Source organism: Ascaphus truei, chromosome 4, assembly GCF_040206685.1.
Source record: "Ascaphus truei isolate aAscTru1 chromosome 4, aAscTru1.hap1, whole genome shotgun sequence".
Lineage (NCBI taxonomy): Eukaryota > Metazoa > Chordata > Amphibia > Anura > Ascaphidae > Ascaphus > Ascaphus truei.
The window spans coordinates 93,045,983-93,053,080 of record NC_134486.1 but is presented as its reverse complement, the minus strand read 5'-3'; positions in this window follow the sequence as shown (position 1 = coordinate 93,053,080).

The window sequence follows — 7,098 nt, the reverse complement described above, 5'->3', positions numbered from 1 at the left end:
GTGGCCTGGTGGAGCTGCAATACCCCTGCCTTCACCCCAGGGTAGGCCTTATGGGGGAGGCTAGATCTCTCCCCTCACCCCCCTTCAGCAGGGTGAGGGCATTGGTCCACTCTAGCTCTGCTCACACTCCAAACTCTCCTCTGCTCCTAGGACAGCATAGAACTACTCCTCCAACTCCCAGGACAGACAAGACTCACTCTCACTGACAGGAACTGGCCACTAAATAGAGCCAGCCCCTCATGATGTCAGCAGGACCTCCCCTCTGTCTAGGCCTGCACAGAGTCAGTGAGCCCGCCTCCATCACTCCAGGCAGGGCTTGAAGGGGGGAAAAACCATGGTTACTACTGGTGCCTGCCCTTACAGGGCTTACTCCAGTAGGGGAAGGATAAGTAGCCTGCTCTTACTTACAGGGGCTACACATGTATAGATATCTATTAAATAAAATGGTCTTTTAGTTTAACATTTTGGCCAAATTGTTGTAAGCCCCTGAGCCACTACACGGCAGACCACATCTCAAGGGTCCCTAACACTAAAATAAATTCTTAATAACCTGTGCATTACCAGGAAGAATGATTTATAATAAATCTGTCAAAATTAGTTGCAAAGTTCTAAATCTGATTTAAGCTTTTATTAACCTGTACATTACCAGGAAAAGCACTCTGTATTAGATTTGTCACAATCACACTGCAAGCAAGCAAGTTCCCCTGAGAGTGGGAGATGCTATGGAGTGAGCTTTTAACCATTTAAATTTGGGAGGGAGTGAGCTTCAATTAGGCAGGAGGTTGCCACCCTCCAATCATCTAAGACTAGCTGAACAAGAATTGTGGACCCTTGAGATGTGGTCTGCCGTGTGATTGTGACAAATCTAATACAGAGTGCTTTTCCTGGTAATGTACAGGTTAATAAAAGCTTCAATCAGACTTAGAACTTTGCAACTAATTTTGACAGATTTATTATAAATTATTCTTCCTGGTAATGCACAGGTTATTAAGAATTTATATAGGTGTTAGGGACCATTGAGATGTGGTCTGCAGTGTAGTGGCTCAGGGGCTTACAACAATTTGGCCAAAATGTTAAACTAAAAGACCATTTTATTTAATAGATATCTATACATGTATATTTAGGCACTGTACCGTGTATAAGTTTTACTGGATGTGCACTGAGCTCTGTCTGTGTTTTATGTTATGTCTCTGGTTTTAAATATATATATTGCCATGCTCAGTAGCACTCCTCTGTGACACTTATATGCTTATATATATGGTGTGGTTATTTTGGGGGTTCAATATGAGCTTGTGGGTGTCCTGTATGTAATATAAAAACAGAACAAACAGATTATCTGTCAGTTTGGCTTGTCTCAGGAGGTGTCTCATGAGAGCTCACTTGGTTTGGAACTCGATTTCATTTGAGGCTCCTCCCTCCCTGTGTGTGTCATGCCGGAGCCTAAAGTGAAATCCAGTTTCAAACTGAGTGTGCTCTTGTGAGCTCTCGTGAGATGCCTCCTGAGACAAACTGCCAAATTACACTGTTTGCTCTATTTTTATATACTATAGGGACAATCTATTTATGTGTTTAGTTCTTACCTTTTATATATTAACATATTAGATAACGCTATGGGAGCATGCGCTTCTTTTCTTTATGTTGGTAGGTACTAGTTTCAATATGGTCATTATGCTGTGAAGTGTAAGTCATGCCTAGTGCTAATTCTCTGAAGACCCACACATACTGCGACATAGGACCTCTCGCCGCAGCCACGCCAACGCCATTCAGCCACCCAAGAAAAAAATGGAGTCATGCAAGGAAGAAACCAAAGGAGCGATGGTTCAGAATCCTACAGAGACCAAAAGTGTCAAAGACATCCCTCCTTCAGCTGCGGCAGCCTTCACACCCATGGGACCTAGAAGGTCGGAATCTTATCCTAATCGCGACGTCAACCGCGATATCGCTACTACAATTGTGGCCAAAACGGTAATTTCTCTAAAGACTGCTCAAAGCCCAAAAGACCCACCACAGGGGCCTCATCCTACACTGTGCAGGCGACGCATTCTCTCTCCACACTATCGGAGAGCATTCCGGAACCCAACCCTGGTGAAGCACCCCAATCAGACGCCTATAGTCGGGTGGGGCCGGCCGCGATCATAAGAGTCCTTGTGGAAGGACTATACTCGGCCTTGCTGGATACTGGGTCGCAGGTGAAATTATCTATCGGCCTTTCTATGACCAACACCTTATACATCTGCCTTTGCAGTCGGTGGAAAAGATGAAGCTGGGCGAACTACCACTACCCTCGCTACGGATCCATCTGGTACTCAAAGATGAGTGCTATAGGGTGGCTGCGCAAGAAGAATATGGTGAGATTTTCAATCACGAAAAGGAGTTGATCGAGATTCCTGCAGGGGGAGTGAGACACATGGCCGCAGCAGTCCACTATCTAGGATATGTCAAAGACCACTGGTACTTCTCTCTGGAGACAACCCCCGCAGAAGAGGCCAAGAGAGGGTACAAGATGGTGCCAGAGATACGGGAGTGCAGATCCTCCATTCCAAAGAAAATGACAGTGACTATCCAGAACATCTCACCTCACACGGTAACATTTGACGTTGGGCAGAGACTGGGTCGGATATACCCAGTTACAACAATAGAGGCTATGGTGCATGTTAACGTCGCTACAGTGCGAGACGAGCCTACCGGGAGTCAATTTTATTTCGGGCATTCGACCCTGTCAGCAGACTGGAAGAGACGGTTAAGCGCCAAGCTGGAGGAACGCCAGGAGGTGTTCTCCACTAGTGAGTTGGGCATAGGCTGCAGCAAGAATGCCCAGCACATGATCCGTCTGAATGGGCCTGTCACGGGACAGTAATGCTTTTAACACTTTAAATTACTGGATCCTTTGATTGAACAAAACGTGAGATAAAATAAATTGTGATTTATTTACACGAGAAACACACACAGCTTGATTTACAAAATAACATGAATAAACACTTACTGGGACGGGGCAAAACAAAATAAAATGTTTCCGAAACGAACTTCACTGAAATAAAGTTTCTAGGCACCAATTCCCAGAAGTCACGAAACAGGTTGCTGCCTGCAACCACTCCTACTCCACAGAAGGTAGTCTTTTCGTTCTGCTCTTGCAGGATTCGTTCGCAAATCCTTAGTTCTAACGAACTCTTGAAGCGGGGTACAAATCTTAGTTACGATGGAATAGTCTTTGTACCGCACGATGTATCTTAGATGAATCTACAGTACTGTCCTCACAGACTGTACAGACTTTTAAAACTATTCCAAGCCTATCTTTACTATGTGCAGCCAATCTCGGCGTGGTAACCAAACCTCCACCCTATGGCAGAGTTGCCCACAGTTCATGTAGCCGGGCAAGGGGCTTCATGGTATGCCAAGGGTCATGCGCTAACATCCCGCCTGAGCCACTTAGCATACCTAACCAAGCCCCCTTTTCTGGCGGCAGAATGTCTACCTCTGTCCCGGACATCTGGACATCTGCTGGGCAAACTGTTTATAATAAATCCTCCTAAAGTAACACTGTGATCTGTCACTGCCTTTGTTAAGTCCGGACTTCTGCCGACAGCCTGGCAACGCATCAGGGGGGTGTCTCAGAAGTCCGCAATTAAGCTATGCTTGATTAATTCCCTGGAATTGCCAGTCATATACTGTGCTTGTGAATCCACAATGTATCCGCTGCCCGCCAGTCTGAATGTTAATTTCTTTTCTCTCATAATTTTAATGCACTAAAAAGAGAGGAACTTTCATTCATGACTTTGCATAAAGGTTAATAATAAGAAAAACATAACTGCTTTACTGTTGGGAGCCCAGCAGCATTCACACCAAATTTCAAAGCGCCTGCATACTCCGAACCTGAGTTAACTCCCTGCTTTTGTGCTGTGTAAAAAAGCGGCTGGCGTTAAAACCCTTTTTTCTCTTTGCGGTTTGGCAGTGAAACATTGTTGCAATACTCAGAACTAATACATAACTGTGACCGCACTCATACAATGTAACTTAGTATAATATATGTGGTCCCCTTATTCCTAGCAGGACACACACAGACCATTGTAATGCATTTACAGGCTTGCAGCAAGCAGTGGGCTGCAGAGCTGACATTTCACATTTACAATATGACTCGGGGGCACCCAGCCGGGCATAATACCTTTATTTACTGCCCTGGGAACCCCTTCACCATCACAGGGCCCACGCCTCATGTGCCCTCACCAGTGGCTTCAACAAGCCGTCCACTTGACCCACTAAACTCAAACTTTGTACCACTCAGAGACTTTGTAAAGACTGGTTCACCATTTAATGATGGGCCAAGGCCCCAGGACTATGATAGACTCTCCCAAGTGGGAAACAATGAAGAAGAGCATTGCAGGAGCCAGCAAGTGAGACGCCCTCCACTAGAGTGGCATACGATTCATTAGGGGCAACCCACTATGAGTCTCAGCAGCTAGCTAAGAAAAGGCTAGCCTCCATTATCAATATGTTTGTTGAGATGTACAACATTGTTTAGAGCCTGCATCAGTTAAGTTCATAATTGGTTATGCATTTTTATTATATAACTTGTGTCATGGTTATACGTTGTTCCCAAGCAGGGATGTTGGAGTCTCCACCAGGGGGAGAATGTAGCCGAGCCCCCTTACCTCCGTGCCGGGTTGGGAAGGGGGCGGTGTGGCTGTGGCGGCGGTTGGAGCTTCTCCCTTGCCTCCGGAATGGCTGCGAGAGGAAGAGAGTCTGCCCATAGGGCGCAGGGAGGAGCCGGAGCTCTGGGACGGAGGCCATCTTGGTTACGGGCGCATGTGAAGTAAAGCTTGGCGCATGCGCAATGGCAATGGTGCGGCGGCCATTACCAGGGAGGACCCCAATGGAGAAGGTAGTGTCCAGGGAGCATTGCTTCCCTGGACTAGGCCAGATTGCCCCTTATGCCCCCAGCTAAGCCCCAATCACAAGTAGTTTGTGGCTGCTGCAGGGACGCTTCCCCAGTAGTTACAGTGAAAGGGTGCTACATCCGCGCCAGACGCCATGCGGTGACTGCGGCCTGCGGTCTGGGACCAGACCCAGGCCTACCCATTACCAGAGACTCCTAACGGATACAATCCAGCAGGAGGTCCCTCCAGAGGCGGACGCCTGAGGATCCACATGCAGCATGGGACACTTTGTGGTTCAGTGAACCTTTAGCCAAGACAGCCTGGTGTGGACTAAGGCCAGGAAGGTATCATCACAAAGTGCACCAACGGCCATACACACTGTGGGTAGTGCTGTCCCACACTTTGGGGTGGGGTTTCTACTGTGGATATCGGGTGGTTGGTGCCCAGGGCACCTCATTACTTTGGGGGAACTTCCCAGGGGGTGGGCTTACAGAGGTTGAGTATTGTGTTGGTGCAGCCTTGCATAGCCTTGTTATTATCACCGTTTTCCATTATATGCCAGTAAATATAAGTTAATATGAAGTAATAATACCCAAGAGAAAAAGATCTCAGCTAATAGCACTCTATAACTCTAAAGTGAATGGTAGTAGTGATGATTAGTGATAAGAATTAAAATAACTTTATTAGTATGTATCTTAAAATAAGGGGGTGTACATAAATGAAGATAAGAATGACCGTGTATCCCAGTCAGGAGCCTGTTATAACCAGACCTATATCACCATATAAAAGTATATGGGATGGTATATTAACGCTTAGTAATCCCTCCTTATTGTTGTATTGGAGGACTGTTATCAAGGTTGAAGGGGTATATTCCCTCCTCCTAACTGCAGCTGAATTAGTTAAATAATTTGTCAATTTGCTGCAGGAAAAACATGTGCTATATCATAGTATAATCCTCACTATTTTGAGGTAATTATACTTCAGTAAATAAGCCACAAAACACCCTTGGTTATTATAGGCTAAACACTTTTAAAAATCCTAGATAAATATCAGGATATTGAATCAGTAATGCATCAGAACCACATACCATTTATATGATAGAGTAGTGGTTACAAATGCATCCGATCAGTATGTTAGTTGCAGGCTCTATATGTTGTCCTGCTTGGTCGATCTCCTCTCACTGGATTGGGCACAAGTCTATGTGGTGTTCAGAACCACTAACCACAATCGCAAACATTAACTCATATAAATTTATATATGGAAGTGAGATAGTATACAGAGCTCAACGCGACAAGAGCCACTGTGTGGTAATCAGCCTCCGCCTGTCCCCTTCCCCCCTCCCCATCTGATTACTAGCTGAGCAGAGGTTCCTGTCCCCTTCCCCATCTGTATACCACTTAATATGAAGTAAGGTAGATGCTGCACACCAAATAATGTGTAAATGTGGTATAATTACCGGTGCTCCTGCGAATGGATAGAAGCCTGCAGCAGATCCAGCAGTACAAGGAGAAAGGCAACGCAAGGCACAACGTATTTGAGTAATAATCTAATTTAATTTAGCCAAAAGAAATACAACGTTTCGACCTAATGGTCTTTGTCAAGTGAGGTAGAATGGCATAGTGAAAAAGTCCTATATTAGTAATTCCTTATATACCCCTCAACTACCTACAAATATGTTATCCATACTTTGTGTGCGTATTCTTATCTGTTACTGGTGGGTTCCTATTAGAGGTTAGCATACTGCATTAGGATCTCTCTCAGGTGTTGTGTGCTAGCGAACGTGTACACCCCAGGCTCCCAGTGACGGAGGATCAGGCCACCTGTTTGCCACTCAGGTAACTCAGGTAATAGCAGCACGTATAGTCCCTTAGGTCACGGGGAAAGAGGGCTACATATATGTTCAGTAAAACCTGTTACTATATACAGGCATACCCCGGTTTAAGGACACTCACTTTAAGTACACTCGCGAGTAAATACATATCGCTCAATAGGCAAATGGCAGCTCACGCATGCGCCTGTCAGCACCTCCTGAACAGCAATATCGGCTCCCTACCTGTACCGAAGCTATGCGCAAGCGGGGAGACTATAGAACCTGTTACAAATGCCTTATTTACATCAGTTATGCATGTGTATGACGATTGCAGTACAGTACATGCATCGATAAGTGGAAAAAAGGCAGTGTTTCACTTTAAGTACATTTTCGCTTTACATACATGCTCCGGTCCCA